Source organism: Ochotona princeps, chromosome 2 (assembly GCF_030435755.1).
Source record: "Ochotona princeps isolate mOchPri1 chromosome 2, mOchPri1.hap1, whole genome shotgun sequence".
NCBI classification, from domain to species: Eukaryota; Metazoa; Chordata; class Mammalia; order Lagomorpha; family Ochotonidae; genus Ochotona; species Ochotona princeps.
The window spans coordinates 10,612,498-10,633,618 of NC_080833.1; positions in this window are offsets into that span (position 1 = coordinate 10,612,498).

Consider the following 21,121-nt stretch of genomic DNA (forward strand, 5'->3'; position numbering starts at 1 on the left):
GAGGGGTCTGGGAAGAGCCACTCGGGGTGTGTGGTCTAGGGACCAGGGAGGGGTTTGAATGTCCACCCCTGTGTGTTCTGTGAGAGGCCAAGCCAGCTGCACTTCCATCCTTGGCAAATAAACACAGCACCAGATTCAGGGTCTGGGTCTGCTCTCTGGGGGTCTAGGGCAGGTAGTCAGGATTGAGGCATTTCCTGCAAGGATGTGGAACTCACATCTGGCAACACTGTGGGCTTGCCTCGTCTCCATCACGGGATGAGCCAGGACTAGCCCAGACCACATGAGCAAGCCTGGGGACAGGGTGCTGGCTGCCATGCATGACCCAAGCCTGGGTTGTAGCTGGGGGTGCTCTGCAGGCAGTGGGAAGCCCATGCATGTGGACCCTGCAGGATGCCCTTAGCTGTATCCCCTTCCTGCCCCTAGGGACAACCTCCAGGAGCCCTGCTTGCTAACCCCTCTGCCCACCACCCCTACAAACCCCCTGGCCTCTCCTGAGGTTCCCTAAAACAGGAACATTTCAGTTGTCCAGGGGGGAGGTCCAAGGAGGTGTTCCCTGCCCTACCCCAACCCCAGGGCTGCCTACTCACCTGTATGGTTTATAGGGAGTCTTCAGGTCAGATGCCAGTGCCAGACTTTGTCAAAAGACCCCTTCCAGCACCAAAGGAGGTGGGGACAAATGAGGGGGCAGGGAAAATCTGGTTTGGGGAGAAGGTTCAGGGTGGAGTGGGGGTGCAGCTCTCTGAAAGGCTGGGAACGGAGACTGGGAGACGGGGTGGGGAGTTTTCAAGTGGACTTTCTCAGCCACAGTGGCCCTGGCACAAAGCTCTGGCCACGTCTCACCTCTCAGCCGAGTGGCTGTGAGGGAGACACCCTTGAGGTCAGGGTCTGGCATGGATCCCCATGGGTGAGGCCAGGAGTGTGCAGGGACAGTGGACCTCTTGTCTTCTGCCTTGACAGCTCTGCACCCTGGGCAGGTGGCCCCGTCCTCTGAGCTGGTAGCACCGCCCCTTCTGCCCTCCTCACTTCTGGTCTTCCTGCTCCACTGCCCCCTTCATGAAGAGGAAGGCACATAGCCCCTCTAAATGCAACTGGGACCCCGGTCAGCAGAAAAGGGGCCCTCCCTCCATCTTGCATATTTAGGGGTGCAGGGCTGAGGCCTGGAACACCAGAGTGCAGCCTAGATGGTTCTGGAAAGCACCAGGAGCTTCTCTAGCAAGCCTGGGGATGAGGGTCCTTCTTGGATGGGGTCGGATTCCTAGGCCCAGGACCCCAGGAAGGTAGCTGGTGACCAGCCTCTTGTGGGTCTCTTGTGGGTCTCTTGTGGGGACCCTCCCACCCCTCAGACTCCTACAACACAGATGAGCCTTGGTCAGGCCTGGAGGCTGGAAGATGACTTGCTAACCACCCTCCCCTCACTGGCTGCCTGGAGCCCTTTGGAAATGAGACCCTGGATACTGGCCCAGCTAAGCCAGGCTCTTGATCCCTGTGTTTTCTTTTCTGTAAAATGGGCGTCATATCTGCTTGTCCCCATGGGGCTGGCTAACTGGAAATAAAGGAAGACAGTGCATGGTACAGAATAAGTGCCCAATAAAGGGTAATCATGCAATAAAGGACCCCTCCTCAGGCCCTTGCCCAACAACCACCACTTAAACACCCACAGTGGTCCTGTGTCCTAAGAGGCAACAGACTCTGCAAGAACCAGAGCTCACAGGGAGGGGTTGGGGTGGGGGAGAGTTGCCTTGGCACCTGGGCCACATCCTGCCACCTGGGACTGACCGAGGGGTAGTTCCCACCCAGACAGGAAGCAAGGCCCCACGGCCCTCGTGCGGATTCATAGCTCTGAGTCCTGACTCATGCTTTCTTCACGCCCAGGAATAAAGTAACTCCGGGGCTTAGGCAGGAGGTTGCCCAACCTGTGCCTTCCGCAGTCCCAGATGGAAGAAGCTAGAGTGAGGCTGGCCACAAAGGGGTTTCGGGCGACAGGACAGAGTCAGAGGGGACCCTCCTCCCTCCAAAGCCAGAGTCGGCCCGGGCCCCGCCTGCACAGTGGTGGTACCACCCTGCCTTTATAGACAGGAAGCTGCAGCTCAGAGAAACGGTGGGGCCTGCCTGGCTATCAGTGCGGCAGACGGGTCTGAGCGTGGCCTGTGGCCTCCAGACCCTACTCTTGGTTCTCATGCCATCTTCACACCAGAATCCCCTGCAGGCTTCAAACATTTAGCATCCTCCGAGACCCTGCCTGAGCACTGGGACACAGCAAAAGGCTGCCTAATAGCCCTTTAAAAAAGTGAACAAAGCCACCACCTGCAATGCCAACATGTCCTGTGGATACTGACCTGTGTCCCAGCTGTTCCACATACGGTCCACTTAGTTGTTTGAAAGGCAGATTTTACACAGAGAGGAGAAAGAGAAGCTCTTCAGCCACTAGTTCACTGCCCCACAAAGCCAGGAGCCTGGAGCTCCATCTGGGTCTCCCACATGAGTTGTAGAGGTCCAATACTTGGACCATCATCTGCTGTTTTCCTGGGAACATTAGCTGGAAGATGTATCAGAGTGGAGCAGCTGGGACTAGAACCGGTGCTCATGCAGGATGTCAGTGCTGAAGGTGGCAGCTTTTCCCACTGCCCCCTGACACAGGCCCTGTCTCTGACAGTACAGACATATCCCTGGGGACAGCAGCAGTAACCCCCCACTCCCCCAGAGGCTCCCTGCCCAGCATCTCAGCTTGCCCCAACCCCTGTCCAACTCCTGACCTGCAAGTGGCAATTCCAGTTGCAGTCATCATGTGGGTTCCAATATGTACTGCACGTGTGGTGTTTCTTACACTGAGCACACATGAGATTTCCCTGAAGACTGAGTTAAAGCTACAGGTTCCTGGGCCCCCTCCAGCCAGGTTTCCGGAGGCCTGATGCCTGGGCCCGGGGCTCTGTCTGTTGTAAGCATCCAGATGATTCTGCTGTTGTGCAACTTGTTTGTGTGCAAGCACCCAGAGAGAGGGTGCACGTTTGTCACCCAGTGTGACTCCCTCCAGCCCTTGCACTCCTTGGCCACAGACGAGAAATCATGAACAGGAAATGAGGCTGCTTGACCGGGAGGGGTCTCCACCAAGTACTGTGGCGTGAGAAAGGACACCAAGACAGATCCACAGTGGATGACCGGCATGAGAGGCCAGGCTGGGAGAGAGCTGCAAAACTGTGATTTGGACATGTACCATCATAAAAGTCTAAGGTATGCATGTGTATGCATTGAAGGTTTAAAAAATACGGACTGGGCCCAGCACGATAGCCTAATGGCTAAATGCTCACATTGCACTCGTTGGGATCCCATCTGGGTGACAGTTCTATCCTGGTGGTCCTGCTTCCCATCCAGCTCCCTGCTTGTGGGCTGGGAAAGCAGTTGAGGATGGCCCAAAGCTTTGGAACACTGCACCCATATGGGAGACCCAGAAGAGGCTCCTGGCTTCGGATCAGCACAGCACCGGCCGTTTCGGTCACTTGGGGAGTGAATCAATGAACAGAAGATCTTCCTCTCTGTCTCTCCTCCTCTCTGTACATCTGAATTTCTAATAAAAATAAAGCTTAAAAGAAAGAGAGAGAGAGAGATGCCTGCTGAGCAGGGGCAACACGGCTGGGCACAGAGGCCATTGGGAGTGGGTATGCTTCCTCACTTGGCCATTTGCCAGCTGTGTGACCCTGGGCAGACAACTTAACCTCCCCAAACTTGGTTTTCCTTGTTAGCAAGATGGGAGACAATTCCAATTTCACGGAGGGGGATGCTGTGAGTTGGTAGAGAGTTCCAGATACGTGGCTGGCACAGTGCCAGGCACTCGTCAAACAGTGGCAGGGGTGGTTGCCCTGTAGGAACCTGCCTGAAAGTGCTGGCAAGAGAGGCGAGCAGCGCCGTGGGCTGAAGCTTTCTGCTCTGCCAGCTGAGGAGACCTGCCTGCCTCTTCTCTGTGTTTAACACTGCATTTAGTTACTTCTTTGAAAGAGAGAGAGAGAGATCTCCTATTTGCTGGGTCACTCCCCAAATGGCTGCAACGGCCAGGGCTGGGCCAGACCACAGCCTGAAGCCCAGAATTCCATTTGGTCTCTCATGTGGGTGCAGGTGCCCAAGAACTTGGGCCATCTTCTGCTGACTTCCCAGGCATATTAGTAGGGGGCCGGATCAGAAGTGAAAATGCTAGACCTTGAACCTTGGCTCTCTGCTAAAGGATGCTGGTGTCCCAAGTGTCTGTTTAACCTACTGCGCCACAATGCCCACCCCTTCTTGCCCACTTTTTCTTGATAATAAATAATTGAGCTACAGCTGGACATATGAAAAGTCAGATGGAAGCAGCAGAGCCTTGGTTGACAAGCTAGGTGCGTGTCCCCTGTTTGCCCCTGTGGCGTGTGCAGCAGCCACTCCCCTGAGACTCACCATGAGGCCAGCAGCAGGCAAGTTTTCACAGGCCTGGAGTTGGGCTCCCTGCGCCCCAGGGCATCACCAGCCCCTGCCCCGAGCTCAGGCCTTGGTTGGGGATCCGAGCAGGCGCACCCACTGGGGAGACCCTGGCTGGACATTCCTCCAGCCTCCTGGGACACCTGATGAGCCGGGAGCTGGAAGACCCAGCAGGGGCTACATCTGTGAGCAGCCGAGGCCAGTACTAGAGCAAATTTAATGGTTTCTTCTGGAACCTTCCTTAGGTTTTCAAAATGAATGTTAGTGTTTTTCAGAAACTGCAGGTGAGCATGAATGACCTGAGTCTGTCACAGAAATGGTAACCATGCCAGGCGGTTTTCAGGGCTCAGCCAGCAGGGCTGAGCGGGGCTGAGCGGGGCTGAGCGGGACTGAGCGGGGCTGAGCGGGGCTGGGTGGGGCGCCTTTGGCAGTGCGCTAGGCTGCTCAGCCGTTACGAGTTTCTTAGTTTCAATTTAATTCTTATTCCCTGGACACATTTCTGAAAGGATTTCAAGCAATATATAAGTAAGAGGATACTCAAAGGATGGCATCATGGCTCAACAGGCTGATTGTAAGCCTGCAGTGCCAACCTTCCATGTGGACACCGATTTGTGTCCCAACTGCTCCACTTCCCATCCAGCTCCCTGCTTGTGGCCTGGGAAAGCAGTTGAGGACAGCCCAAAGCCTTGGGACCTTGCACCCGCGTGGGAGACCCGGAAGTGGCTCCTGGCTCCTGGCTTCGGATTGGTGCACCTCCAACCATTGTGGCCACTTGGGGAGTGAACCATCAGAAGGAAAAATTTTCCTCTCTGTCTCTCCTCTTCTCTGTGTATCTGACTTTCGAACAAAAATAAATAATTCCTTAGAAAAAAAAAAGATCAACACACAGGTGACCACAAGGATCAAACCAGTGCATGTGGCTGAGCTGAGAATTAGGATCCGAGCTTCCCAGCAGCCAGTGTGAGAAGGGAACCACATGCCAACCCTCCCCCCACCTCCAAGGGAAGACAGTCACGGGTATTCTCACCATAAGGGAGTCTTTATGGGGGACACAGGGGTGAGATGTCTTCAGCTGCCTTGCTGCAGGAAGCCCAAAAGACACTTCCGGCGGCTGAGCCCGCTTGCTCAGGTACAGAGGGGAGGAATGCTTCCTCGGGATTACTTGGAAGCTGGAGCAGCGCCAGGCCACCAGCCGGTGCCCAGCAAACTCCTCTTCCAGCTGCTCCCAAACTAGCGGATTCTCTCACCTATTGGCATTGGCACAGAGTTCCCTGAACATGTCTAGTTCCGGGGCTGAATGGGGGACATAGCAGGAAGATGGTCAACGTGGAGCCTGTTTCTAGGAAGCTTGTGACTTAACCCACTGCACCACAGAGCAGCCCCATCCAATCTTTTTCATGATGTGTCTGAGCCAGCTTGTGCTTGACAAGTGCAGCATGAGAAAGAACAGTTGAGACAGCCACACTGACAAAGCTCTCAGCCAACTAAACGTAGAAAGATACACTCTGCTAGGTAAGTGCAAGTTAAATTGATGCCAAGAATGTAAACTTCACCTTAGAAAAGAAATTCAAGGACCAGCATTGTCATGCACTGGGTTAAGACACTGCCTGCAACATTGGCATCCCATATGGATACTGGTTCAAGTCCTGGCAGCCCCACTTCCAATCCAGTTCCCTGCTTGTGGCCTGGGAAAGCAGCTGAGTCCTTGCACTCACATGGGAGACCTGGAGGAAGCTCCTGGATCCTGGCTTTGGACCAGCCCAGGTGAACCCATCGTGGCCATTTGGGGAGTGAACTAGGTGATGGAAGACCTCTCTCAGCACACTGAAGCCTGCAGAGGACACCTGGTACCATAACAGAGGACAGAGGACAGAATAAATTGATCAACCACCACAGCCAAGTGTTGGCAGTGAATAACTGGGCAAACGGAAGGTCTAAGGTGGACTATGTCAACCAGTAGATTCTGGAGAGAGTTCATTGTGCTTGGAGTGGTGAGATCAGCAGTAATTCAGAACTGTCGAACTATCAAAACCTCTTAAGCAGACCCCTCAGAGCATGCCCCACATCGGGGACACTGGGATGGCTTCAGATGGCTGTCCTCCATCCCAGGGTACAGAGGAGGTCAGGAGACTGGGTGTGACTTCTGCCCTTATCTCCCCTCTTCCCCCAGGTACAGGAAGGAAAAAAAGAATGTGGAAATAATGGTCTCACCCCCCTTCCTGTAGCCCTTGACCCTTGGCACCCTAATCAACTATGTAATAATTATCAAAATAAAAATAATTATCTTTTAAAAAAAAGACCTCCTCCTCTCTTTGATGTGTGTGTGTAGCTTCTGCCAAGGCTGCATTCGGACGGAGGCACTGGTGCCTGTCGCCTGCCTGCAAGAGCTGTCTAGGGACCCTCTACCGGATCTGTCACCACATCTACAACAAATGTCCTCTCTCCCAGTGTGTGGTTTATATCTTTGCTCTGTTTATCGCTTCTGAATCTTAATCCAAATTAGTTTTTCATTTTTGTCCCTTCCTCGTTTTGCTCTTTGCAAACCATTATGTAGGGTGCATGAACAATGTTCACCATGTAATAGAAACAGAGAGCTGGGACTGACACCATGGCATTGCACGTTAACTGGCGCCCCAGCCAGGTTGTAGTCTTGGCTGCTCCACTTCCAATCCAGCTCCCTGCTTGCAGCCTGGGAAATCAGTGAAGGATGGCTCAAGTCCTTCGACCCCTATACTCATGTGAGGGATTCTGAACACGTTCCTGATTCCTGGCTTCAGACCAACCCAGCTCTGGCTATTGCAGCCATTTAGAAAATTGAAAAAAATATCTCTCTCTCTCTCTCTCTCTCTCTCTCTCTCTCTGTCATTCAAATAAAAACTAAAAGAGAGAGAACCAAGTCAGTGTACGATAGAATAAGTCTTCAAACAGGCTCTTTGCTGGTAGCTGATTTCTGGGGTGGGCATTCGGGGTGAACGTTCAGAATCTGCCTGGGATGTGCAATTCCCAGTTTGGAGTGTCTGAGTTCCAGTCCCGGATCTGCTCTGGTTCCACCTTCCCACTGAAGTGCTCCCTGGGTGACAGTGGTGATGGCTGGAGTCCCTGGCACCCACACTGAAGCTCAGGATGGAGTTCCTGGCCCCTGGATCTGGCCTGGTCCAGCCAAGCAATTGTGGGCATTGGGGGAGTGAAAGAACAAACGGGAGATAGATGGCTTTCTCTGTTTCTCTCCCCCTCTTTCACATCATATAGATACATTTTAGAAAAGAAAATGCATATTTTCAATCACCACTTGACAAGCTGGTCTAGGAAATGAACATGAAATCCACACTGCTCACTGCTCTACCGCTCTCCCTCACCAGGGAGGCAAACACAGACCCGTGAGCACAGTGGGACCATCAGCCAGGATGTGGCACGGCCAAAATCCTCTTGTGTGGCTGGGGGCGGGGTGGGACTGGTGCAACCACTTGCTGTTCAGCAAAGTTGCAAATGGCCAAAGCCTGCGTCAGAAATTCTACTCCTGATGAAAATGTGGGGGCAGACACGAGTGTTCACAACCACGCTGGCCAGGTCATCAAAACACCGACAGCAGGGTCCTCCGCCAGCAAAGCCAGCGGCCAAATTCTGAAATCACAGGGTGGGATATCAGTCAGTAGCTGCATCGTGTGGCCTGCGACCCCTCCCCACTACGTCACCATGGACAAACTTCAAGACACAGTGTTGAGTGAGAGAAGCAAGTCACAAAGGATCACAGCCTTCACAGAGCAGTGGGCGTTTGGAGCAGCAGCTAAACCTCCCCCTGGACATGCCTGAGCTACACATCGGAAGACCCGGGTTTGAGTCCTGCTAGACTCCTAGTCCCAGTTCCCTGCTAATGCATGCCCTGGGAGCAGCAGGTGAGTGGCTCAGGCAACCTGCATGGGAAACCCAGGTGGAATTCCAGGCTGCCGATGTCAGCCCAACCCAGTCCCAGACATTGCAAGCACTTGTGGGGGGGAGGGGGGAACACATGAGATCTCTCTTTTTCTGCTTCTCAAATTAATTAATTCAATACATAAAATTTACATTTGCAACAATTTTCATTTACATAAAACCCACAAATGGGCAAAACTATGCAAAGTAGAAACTGTCAAGAAGCGGGGAATGAGGACCAAGGCAGCTGTGTGGCTGCTAATGGCAGAGAGCAGGATGGGGGCAGTGGGTAGCAGGGTGCCAGCCCCAGGAGGCCACAGAGGCAGCCAAGACCTCAGCTCTTATCCTGGGTGGGTGGCATTTACCAGTGTTCGTGGCAGTTCACGTCTGCACACTGCCCCAGGGGTGTGGTGCGCTTGGCAATCCTAGGTACCCAGATGCAGAGCAAGTGTGCAGTGCCCATGGGAGTAGCCTGGTGGCCATCTAGGAAACTTGGGCCTTGGTGGGCAGATAGCAGTGCACCGCGCAGCCCCAGGGAGGTCTGATGGGGTGGCTAGCAGGGAACCAGTGGCCTGGAGCTCGGAGCAGAGCAGGGGCCACACTCTGGTGGCAAGATATGATACAAGAGCTGAGGGCATGTGGGTATGGGGCACCCATACTGATATCACCCCACCTGACTCCTGGTGAGGGGAGAGGGAGTCACTGAGGGAGACTCAAGCCAGAGGCTGAGACTGCAGTCCTCAAGGGTCCATGACCCTCTCCCCTCCCCCAACCTACACAGAATGTTCCATGGTGGTGTTTGAGTGAGTGTCCTCGGCTGCTGTAGATGCTGCAAGCGCCTGCCCACATCACCCCCCCTTTGGTCCATGGAGACCCAGCTCCAAGGACCACCCCCTGCATGCTTTGCCCAGGGCCCTCTCTGGCCACCAAAGCTACTGATCCAAGTGCCAGGGAATGAATGCCACAGTGACTGGTGGGAGCTGATCCAGTGTTTTAGATGCCAACAACCCATACAGAAGGTTCTGAGTTCAAGGCTTGCCTTTGACACCCAACTCAAGGTTCCTGCTAACTTATGCCCTGGGGAGCTGTAGTGATGGCTCAAGAGCTGGGCCCCCACCGCCCACGTGGGAGACAAGGATGTAGCTCCTGGCTCCAGCCTGGCTCAGCCCTGGCTTTTGAGGCTATTTGGGCAGTAAATCCAGGGGAGGGGGTGGCAGGGGCAGCGTGAGGGCAACCCTGCTCAGTACGGGAAGATGCTGAGTGAGGTTGGGGGCACCAGGCAGAGGCGCCTGGACAAGCCAGCCTTCTGCCACCCAGACCACTCTGTCCACATCCAGCCCAGTGGGCCCAGCCCTCCCTTTCACATTCCTGTAGGTGCGAATCTGCTGAGCGCATAGAAGAATCCGGAAGAGGGGAATCCACTGTAACTGGCAGGGAGAACAGGAGGCGTCAGGTTCACGTACATGTGGCCGTATGGCCATAGGCAGCTCCAGGCTCAACCTTCAAGTCGTGGGGGAGGGGTGCAGCCGTGAGTCTGGGATGGACTGTGGGTCACCTTGGCCTGTGGGACCCCACTGGCCTGGCCCAGAACCTTCCTTTCCCCAGCATCCCTCCCAGTGATTGCTGCTGCAGAGTCAGCACAGCAGTGCAGCAGGCCAATCCTCTGCCCTCTGCCCTGGCATCCCTTGTGGGTGCCAGTTCATATCCTGGCTGTCCCACTTCCCATCCAGCTGGAAAAGCAGCAGAGGGTGGCCCAAAGTCCTTGGGAGCCTGCATGGCATGGGATACCTGGATAAGACTCCAGGCTCCCAGATTCAGGTCAGCTCAGGTCTGGCCATTGTGATCATTTGGGGAATGAAAGATCTCTATGTGTGCGTCTCTTTTCTCTGTAACTCTATCTTCCAAACAAAATTAAACTTTAAACATATATATGTATTTTTTTATATAAATGTGTACACACACACATAAACAATGTTGCAAAATGACCAGACATAAGGACTCAAGTTCAGGTCCCAGCTGCTCCGCTTCCAATCCAGTTCCCTATTAGTACACCTAGGAAGGTGACAGAGAATGGCCCAAGTCCTTGGACTCCTGCACTCATGTGGGAGACCTGAATGAAACTCCTGGTTCTTGATTCAGCCTGACCCAGTCCCTGGGCACTTGAAATTTTTTATTAAACAAAGCCAGGCACTTGGGATCTGATGAGAGCTTGTTGAAGAACCTATTCCTGAAGTGGACGTTGTGAAAGAAGTAGGCTGAAGTGATGGCCCAGGCCAATTACTCCAAACATAACTTGGCTCTGGCCTCAGGCTCGGAGTACCGGGAGAGTTCCTGACCCCAATTCCTTCCCACAGAATGTCGCCACACAGTCACCTGGAGCAGGTAGCCTGGCCAGTCCTGGGGTCAGTGGCTCGGGTGAAAGCCATCAGGATGGCAAATGCCCCAAAGGTCCTGGACAGACGAAACAGTGCTTCCTCCACGGGCTGGGCTGGCAGCTGAGCCTTTGAAAGAGAAGACCTCCTCCTCTTAGCCTCAGGCACTGGATGAGCACTACCTGCAGGTGCAGGCGTGGGGGGGAGGGGTACAGCCCAGACAGCAGGGCCCTGCGCTCACAGCCAACTGGGACAGACATTGAAAACAAGCTGGGGGCACTCTCAGGACAGGTCAGCCTGCTGGACCAGACAACAGAGTGGCACATAGCACTCCACAGAGTCCATGGACATGGGCACAGGGACTGCCTCGCAACACCATTCACGACACACAGAACTTGGTACCAGCTGCTGCTTGAGCTGAGAGGATGCAGGTGTGAATGACGTAGCCGGTAGCCCAAGCTGCAGGTGTAGGCGGGGCAGCACCAGTCTGCTCGTGGTTCCTGTCTGTCGCAGCCGATTGCCGCAGCTCCGCTGTGCGTGACAGCTGTGTGGCTGCCAGGAGGTTTTGCACCCACAGTGCACCTGCTTTCCTGTGTGTATAGGTGTGAGTGTGTGTGTGGCTGTGTGTGTATGTGCATGCAAGTATAGACTATGTATGTTGTATGTAAATGTGTGACTATTAATATGTGTGAGTGCAGGAATGTGTGTGTGTATGAGTGTGTATGTGTGTGACAAGTATGAGTGACTGAGTGAGAGTGTGTGTCATTGTGTGTTTATGAGTGTATTATGAGTGAGAGTGTATGTGAGTGTGACTGGGTGTGAGTATGTGTGAGAGTGTGTATTTTATAACCTGGCTTTCCACTGGCCACGGTGAAGCAGCAGGTGAGGACGCCCCTGGCTGGCCGCTCCCTCCGGGTCTCCGGTGGAGGGCTCAGGGCTCAGCCCTTGGCCTCCTTCCCTTCCATGCCGGGTCCCTAGGGCCGCTGGAAACGTGGCCATCTCTGTCATTTCTAGCCTGATCTTGACTCCTGAACTCAAGGGTCATGTGCCCCCACTGACTCATACCTCCCACAGCTAGACTCAGACCCCAGATCTCCTCACTCCCCACCCCTCCCCCAGCCTCCCAAGGGTGCTGGCCCCTAACCTTGGGGAGGGGTCCCTTGATTCCTCTCTCTCCCTCACAGCCTCCTGCACGTCCAGAGGGTCCAGGATTTGCCACGTGGTGCTTCCCATACCGGCCACCTGGCCTTACTGCCCACCACGACAGCCTTCTCCTGGTCACAGAGCCATCAGGGCACTCCTCCTCCTCTGCCCCAGCACCCCTGCGGCTCCTGTGTCACTTGGCACAGAAACCCAGGTCCTCGGGGTACCTGGAATGCAGTACCTGAGCCCCCTGCCCCACTCTGTGCCCACCATGTTAGCTCCCTTGTCCTTCCCTGAACCCAGCAAGGTTCTTTTTTTATTATTATTAATTTTTGTCCCTGTCTTGGGATTTCTTTTTTTTTTTTTTTAGATTTATTTATTTTTATTAGAAAAGCACATTTTCAGACAGGAGACACAGAAAGATCTTCCATCTGCTGGTGCAATGACCAGAGCTGATCCAAAGCCAGAAACCAGAAGCTACTTCTGGGTCTCCCATACAGATGGCTTTGGGCCGTCCTTTACTGCTTTCCCAGACCACAAGCAGGGAGCTGAACGGGAAGTGGAGCAGCTGGGACACGAACCAGTGCCCATATGGCATGGAAACACTTGTAGGTGGAGGATTGTTGAGCCACAGCATTGGCCCTCAGGCTCTTTACACAAGTTAACTCTGAAAATGTCACCTGCTCTGCTCCCTTCCCCACCCCAGCTCCAATTGATTCTACACTAATCTGAGACACATAGAAACAAAGACAAATTTTCATCTACTGGTTCCTACTCCAATGCCCCCAGCAGTGGGGGATGGGGCCAGGCCAAAGCTGGGCAGTGGGAGGAGCTGGGAGCTGGAAGGTGGGAGGAGGAAGGTTGAAGGTGAGAGGAAGGAAGTGGGAGGAGGGAGGAACTCAAGCCAGGGTTCCCAGGGAGGGAGCAGCAGCCTCATCAGGTGAACTGTCACTGCCAACCCCCAGAGTCTGTGCCAGCAGGGAGCTGGAGCCAGGAGTGAGAGCTGGGAATTGAACCCTGGTACTAAGATGGGAGACAAAAGCATTGTAGCCATCAGGGCCCTCTCAACCCTCAAGACAGATGGTGCCTTCCTGTTACTTTGTTAGAAACTCTCACTGCTTCTAACATGCACACAGCTAGAGAAACTGGGTTCCTGGGTGTTGTGGGCTGAGGAGTTGATTTACATTCCTTTAGCTGAGCACTCAGGAATTGGGCCTGCGGGGAATAGCACCTGGCCTTTGCAGACTCATTGGCGTCCTATTGTCCTGTTAATGGGCTTGAGGGAAAGAGGATATAATATGGTAATAAAGAGGCTTGGGAGCAGACTGCTCCCACCACTCCCACCACCGTCACTGGTCTCCGTGTGTCTGACCCCCGGTCCTTTGCCGTGCCTACTATACCGGCTCAGCTAGCCACGACAAATGGTGCCGTAACGTGGGGCACTGCGCAAAGGACGTCCGAAGGACCCCTGGACCTATGAAGGTAAGTTTAGAATTTAGGAATTTTGCAGGGGCATAAATGGTTTAATCTCCAGACCCTCTCCCTGTGTTAGGGCACGAGGGACTATCTGAGGAACCCCTGGAACTCTGGAGGGGCAAATTAATCTCATCCCCAGACCCTCTGCCCATTCAGGGGCACGAGGGACAATCTGAGGGACCCCGAAAATCTAGAGGCAAGTGCAGGATTTAGCTCTAGAGGGGCATAATTAATTTCATCCCCAGACCTTCTCCCCATCTTGGGGCACGAGGGACAATCTGAGGGACCCCGGAAATCTAGAGGCAGGTTTTAAAAAATTTTGCAGGGGCATAAGTAAAATTTATCATGGGGCAAGAACTCTCTAAAATGCAGGTAATTAAGGGAATCCAAGATCTGCTCCAGTCACAAGGCACCGACACCAAGCTTAAGGCCTCGCAGAGTTTTTTTGAAACTGTCTGCGACGTATTCCCGTGGTTTGCTCTCAGTGTATTCACCCTTTTTCTCTGGCGCTTGCTAAATATTGCTTGGTCATCCCGTCAAGCAGCGGCGGAAGCCTGCCCTAAAAAATTGTCCGTTAGAAGTAGGAGAGAACTGCAAACCAGGGTAAATAAGGAGAAGGAAGCCCAGACAAGACAAAGTCTGGAGAAAGTGCGCGAAGAAGATTCGCGGTCCTCTTCTGAGGAGGATGAGGAGGAAAAGGATGGAAGTGAGTTTGTCGAGGATCCTCCACCTGTAGAGCGTGTGCCAAACAAAAGTCCCTCTTGGACAGGCACAGAGCTCTCTGCGCCACCTGAGCCATTGGTGCCATCATATCAGAGGATTAGACAGCACCTGGCACTGTCCTTTAAGAACATAAAGAGTCTGAGGGACGCTGTTGGCACGAATGGCCCATCGGCCCCCTTTACCGTTTCCATGATTGAAGCCTTGGCACCTAACAATTTGACCCCGGCCGATTGGAAACAGCTCTGTAAGGCAACTCTCGATGGGGGCGATTTTCTAATGTGGAAATCCGAGTTCTATGAGCTTTGCCTTGACACAGCACGGCAAAATGCCCAGGCAGGCTTTCCTGAGAGAAATCATGATATGTTGACAGGAGAGGGGAATTTTGCTAATGTACAGGATCAGATTAATTATGACCCAGGGGTTTACGCACAGACCGCTGCTGCTGCAGTGAGGGCCTGGAAGTCTTTATCACCAAAGGGCTCGTTACATGTACAGCTCTCTAAAATTGTCCAAGGCCCGGACGAGCCTTACCAGGCATTTGTAGATCGCCTACTGGTAACTGCAGATAGGGTATTTGGTGATGCAGATCAAGCCATGCCTTTTGTAAAGCAACTAGCATATGAAAATGCCAACAAATGGTGCCAGGAAGCAATTAGACCTTGGAAGCATAAGCCCCTTAACACGTATCTTAAACTTTGTAAAGACATCGGAGAAGGACAGATAATGGGTGCAGCCATTGCAGAGGCATTGCGTGGTGGCACAACCGTGGGCTCGAGAGCTCGCCCAAAATGGGGATGTTTCAAATGTGGGCGGCTAGGGCATATCCGCCGGAACTGCCCACTCCAAGGTTGTGCACAGGCTCCTGTTAAAATGGACAGGCAGTCCCCAGGAGTTTGCCCTCGATGCCAATGTGGGAAACATTGGGCAAATGAATGCAGGTCCAAGACAGACATCTCCAGGCAGCCATCTGTGCCGGGAAACGGGAGCAGGGGCCAGGCCCGGGCCCCACAAGCACCAATGTACAGGGCAGTGATTCGGTTTGTCCCTCCCCGAGGGAGCACAGGCAGTGGAGGATGGGACCTCCACACCACCTCCTATATTATGTTGACACCCCAAATGGGGGTACAGGCTATTCCTACAGGAATTTATGGGCCACTACCCCCTGACACTGTAGGGCTTCTGCTGGGATGTAGCAGCATGGCCTTGAAAGGAGTTCATATTAGCCCTGGAGTGATTGATGCAGACTATATAGGGGAAATTAAAGTTTTAGCCAGTGTTCATGCTGGAGTTGCAGTTTTGCCCCAGGGGGCACTAATAGCACAGTTAGTGCTGCTCCCCACAGTGAAGTCAGATAATGCTTGCAGGGCTGGACAAAAGAAAGCAGGGTTTGGTTCCAGTGGTGAAGCCTCTGTTTATTGGGTCGCTGATATGGCAGGCCGCCCTACTTTGGAGTTGAGTATAGAAGGAAAGAAATTTACTGGGCTTCTAGACGCTGGTGCCGACACGACTCTTATTTCACAGAAATATTGGCCCCCAGGTTGGCCTGTTACACCCACCATGACCACTTTGCAAGGATTGGGGATTACCCAAAGCCCCCTAGCTAGCTCCAGGCCACTAGCCTGGAGGGATAAGGAAGGAAATGGTGGCCTTGTTACTCCCTATGTAGTACCAGGTCTGCCAGTTAATCTATGGGGGAGGGATGTTTTGCAAACAGATGGGAGCAGTATTAGTATCTGGCCAGGAATTAGCTATGCAGCAGATGGAAAGGTACGGCTACATTCCTGGAAAAGGTATAAGGAGAAAGCTGCAAGGAATTACTCAACCAATCTCCATGGAACATATGAAGGATAAGAAAGGACTAGGGCATTTTCCCTAGGGGCCATTGTGATGGCGGCTGAGGTTACTCCACAAAAGATCACATGGATAAGTTCCTAACCCGTTTGGATTGACCAATGGCCCCTTTCTACAGAAAAAATAGCTGCCGTTAAGGAAATAGTTCAAGAACAGCTATCTGCTGGACATATTGTCCCTTCCACTTCACCTTGGAATACACCAATTTTCGTAATTATAAAGAAATCAGGGAAGTGGAGACTTTTACAGGATATCAGAGCAGTGAATGCTACCATGGAGATAATGGGATCACAGCAGCCAGGATTACCGCTGCCTTCTGCCATTCCAAAAGACTTTAATATTGTTGTGATCGATTTAAAGGATTGGTTTTTTTCCATTCCCCTTCATCCAGAAGATTCGCCTCATTTTGCTTTTAGTGTGCCTTCTGTTAATTTGCAGGAACCATTTGAACGGTATCAATGGAAATTTTTACCCCAAGGAATGGCTAGTAGTCCTACTATGTGTCAGATTTATGTGGCTGCCGCCTTAAAACCCGTGCGCACCAGCTTTCCCTCTGTTATGATTGTTCATTATATGGATGATATTTTGCTGGCAGCTCTATCTACTCAGGTGTTGCAATCCTGTTTGTGTAAGTTGCAGCAAGAGTTAGAAAAAGCAGGATTAGCTATAGCCCCAGACAAAATACAATTTGTTTCTCCATTTAATTATTTGGGATTTCAGCTTTTTCAGAATTGTGTTAAACCCCAAAAAATTTCCATAGCTACAGAAAAGTTGCAAATTCTTAATGACTTTCAGAAATTGTTAGGGGATATAAATTGGATGAGACCCAGTTTGAAACTTGCTAATGCTGATTTGAAACCTTTGTTTGATATCTTAAAAGGTGACTCCTCTCCAACATCCCCTAGGGTGCTGACTATGAAGGGACGTCATGCCCTACGCAAGGTTGAGATAGCTATTGAACAATCCCATTTGACCAGGATTGATTACAGTACCCCACTTTTATTTATTGTTATAGCATCCTCATATACATCTACAGGGGTATTTTATCAGCAGGGACCTATTTTGTGGGAACATTTGCATGTCTCTCCTGCTAAGACAATAGTGCCTTACTATTTGGCCATAGCAGAGTTGATACAAAAGGCCACTAAAAGCAGCCTAAGACATTTTGGGAAGGTCCCCGATACCATTATTGTTCCATACACTCAGAAGCAGCTTTTGTGGTTGCAGAATATGGAAGAGACCTGGTCAATACTTTTGAGAACTTTAAATGTTAATTTTGACAACCACTATCCCAAGGACCCCATTGTACAGTTTTTTATTTTGCATCCTGTTGTTTTTCCACTTGTAACCTCTCTTCAGCCATTGCCAGAAGCTTTAACTGTTTTCACTGATGGGTCATCAAATGGTCAGGCAGCTTTTGTAGTAGATGGCCAGGTTACCACCATCCCCAGTCTTTTGTCTCTGCACAGGTTGTAGAATTGGTGGCCGTTCTTGCCGTCTTTCAAACATTTTACATGCAGCCCTTTAACTTGTATTCTGATAGTGGATATGTTGCCCATTCCCTTCCCGTGCTGGAGACTGCAGGCCAGATTTATTCCCACTCTACAGCAGCATCTCTATTTGCTAAAATTCAGGCCTGTATTTGGGCCCACAAAGATAAATTCTTTGTGACTCATATTCGAGCCCATTCAGGTTTACCTGGGCCCTTGACATCAGGAAATGCGGCTGCAGATTCAGCCACCAAATTGGTGGCCTCAGCCCTTGAAGAAGCTCAAAAGGCACATGCCAGATTTCACTTAAATTCTAACACGCTTTGTTTGCACGTTAGTCTGACTAAGGAACAAGCCAGAACCATCGTGAAGCGATGCTCAGTGTGCCCTCAGTTTTTGCCAGTTCCCCATTATGGTGTAAATCCCCGAGGACTGTTACCCAATCATGTCTGGCAAATGGACGTGACACACATCCCAGAGTTTGGGACACTAAAGTATGTGCATGTCACTATCGATACTTGTTCTGGATTTATTTTAGCTACTCCTCAAACAGGAGAACAAGTCAGACATACTCTAGCCCATTGCTATGCATGTTTTTCCATCTTGGGAACTCCCAAAGTTATCAAAACTGATAATGGCCCTTGCTATACCAGCAGTAAGTTTTGTGATTTTGCTGCCTCCCACCATATACAACTAATTACAGGTATTCCTTATAATCCTCAAGGACAAGGTACTGTGGAACGTGCCAACCATACTATTAGGATTACCTTATTAAAACAAAAAAGGGGGAGTACAGCACTCCCCGAGATCATTTGAACCTTGTATTAATCTTAAATTTCCTAACATTGGATGCTGAAGGACGGTCTGCTGCAGATCGTCATTGGAATCCGTCTCAGAAGCAGAAAGGTTATGTTATGTGGAAGGATCCCTTGACTGGTAAGTGGCTAGGCCCAGATCCCGTCCTCATTTGGGGGCGAGGATCAGTTTGTGTTTTCCCAGAAAATGAAAATGGTCCGAGGTGGATTTCTGAGAGGCTTGTCCGGCAAGTTCCTGCTGCTGAGTCTTGTGAGAGCTCAGATATTGGCCAAGATGATGGCATTTGCGTCGGAAGATCAACGGGACAAGCAAGTATATTAGGCCTTTATATTTAACATAAGTATATCAGTATTTTGTCGCTGTTCTGCAGCGTGTTCCCTAACGGCAAAGCCAAAGTTTATCGGTGGCTTTGGACTTTGTTCTCTGAGGGCCATGTGGGATGGGGGAGGAAGTATTGAGCCTTACTAAATACCCATCTGTGCTTTGATTTGGAACTCCTTTTATTTTGTTTATATTCCAGTCAGATATACAATAGGCAGCCATTCGGTTGTTCTCATGCTAATATTATACAATCTACTGTTATTTCCACGGGGAAAATACCCACCTTTTCTATGTGGCAGCTTTGTGGGGTGTGGACATGCATGGCATGAGCCCCGTTTCCCCTTCTTTGGGAATATATTGTGTGAGGAGTTAGACTGGGTAGTAGGCAGTTAGGGTTTTCTTGGTCCCCCAAGTCATTTTTTTCTCAAATATATAGGGATATTTTCCCCACCTTGTCTTGGATTCACCAGAGCACATCTCCCAAGACAAGTGCTTATCTTATCAGGTACTTCCCCAACAGACAAGGGTGACATTTACATATCTATTCCCCACCTGAAGCCTCAGCCTGAATCTGTCTCCAGCCATTGCCAAGGGGGAGAGCTTCAGACTGGCCTCTTTATCATTAGAAAGGGACCAAGGACATTGGCCAGTGACACCTTTCTGGCCTTTTGTCCCAAGGCCAGGTACCATGGATACCAGGAATTTTCTTTGTTTTTGGAGAAACATCTTTGAGAGGAAACTTTAAAAGATGCTCTTTCCACCATTAATATGGGTTTTTCTCCCTTGCTTTTCCTCCTGCCACTATGGCAGAGGATCTTGAGGTCCCCTCCCATCACTAGGATGGGAGTCCACTTTCTCAACTTTTTCTAATAAATCTTGCTTTAATACTAAACTGTGTCCGCACGAAAATTCTTCTTTCCTGCGAGACAAGTATTGAGGTTGCTGCCGTACTAGGGGTCAAAAACCCTACAACACAATCATTTCCTATGGAATTTATTAGTTCCATCATTCCTCTGAACTTGAGGACTCGCTCTTGTAAGTGAACCTTAGCTCATTGAATTTGAAACTTGTGTTTGCTTGTGTTATCCCTATGTTTCTCTCTTAAGTACAGAAAATGCCTCTGAAGGAAAGACACCAAGTTCCAGTGCACCCTGACAGCGTGCTGGGATGGCAATTGCAATTCTGGTGTTATCCTGCAACTATCCTGAATCCTGCCTGTGCTATGGGGACTGACAGAGAGGCCTATGTTGGCCTGATAAACAATAAAAGAGACTTTGGCATAACGGCGACCATCATAGCCAGTACATCAACAGCCGCCACCACCAGCTGCCGTGGTGACAGTGAACAGGGTCGCAGAACAGACTGCCAGAGTTATGGAACAACAGGACTTAACTGATGAACATGAGCGGGTGGGCATGCTTACGCTGTGACTACAGGTTGATTTGTTGGAAAAGAAATAGCAGATGCTGTTAGATTTGGTCTAGGCCTCCTGTACCCCATCGTATGCCTTTCTGTTGTATTGTATGCATTTCTGGTGTATCATCTGTGCAAGTGCAGTGTGTTTTCCCAAGCCCGGGAACTGCTGTTTGCTCATTGCTACTGAGCTGATATCACTCCTAGCCGTGGAACAGGGTTGCCAGCCTCCCCAAGTATGGTTCGAGCAGCTGCAGCAGACAACGCGTTGAATGGCAGCCAGTGACGGGTAAGATGGACCAGGTACTGACCCACCTAAGACAGGGGCTCCGTCATGCTACGGAGATTCCCGATGACGGGTAAGGCTGATAACCTGAGAGTCCACAACCTAAGACAGGTGCGTTCAAGTCTGCTTTAATACAAAAGGGAGGATCTGTTGTGGGCTGAGGAGCTGATTTACATTCCTTTAGCTGAGCACTCAGGAATTGGGCCTGTGGGCAGTAGCACCTAGCCTTTGCAGACTCATTGGTGTCCTATTGTCCTGCTAATGGGCTTGAGGGAAAGAGGATATAACATGGTAATAAAGAGGCTTGGGAGCAGACTGCTCCCACCACTCCCACCACCGTCACTGGTCTCCGTGTGCCTGACCCCAGTCCTTTGCCGTGCCTACTATACCAGCTCAGCTAGCCGCGACACATGGGGACCTACTGTGTGCAGGAAGTGACGTGCATGCATGGGAGCGTCAGGCCTGTGGCTGCGTCACTGGCCGGTACAGGAAACACCCAGTGGAGCCCAGAACCAGTGGTTGGGGTCTTGGATCCCTGCTTGGGGCTGTGAGGCCTGGGGGCAGTGTTCACCCTCTCTGAGGCCTCGACTACACAGCAGCATCAGGATGGGACCCACCCCCAGGAATACCAGTGGGCACCCAACCCTGCCCTTCTCTCAGCCTGGCTTGGATCCACGCAGCAAATTCCTTACTTCAAGCCAAAGTCAACAAGCAAAAACAAACAAAACCTCCAACCTGTAAACAATCTGCTCATCCCAGAGGGCCAGGCATGCTCATTGCCCACCCCTGCCCTTGCCTCACCCCACCCAGCCCCTTCTGTGATAACCCTGAAAAGCACACACATCAAGTGGACGGGCAGCTTGTAATGCTAGAACCAGGCA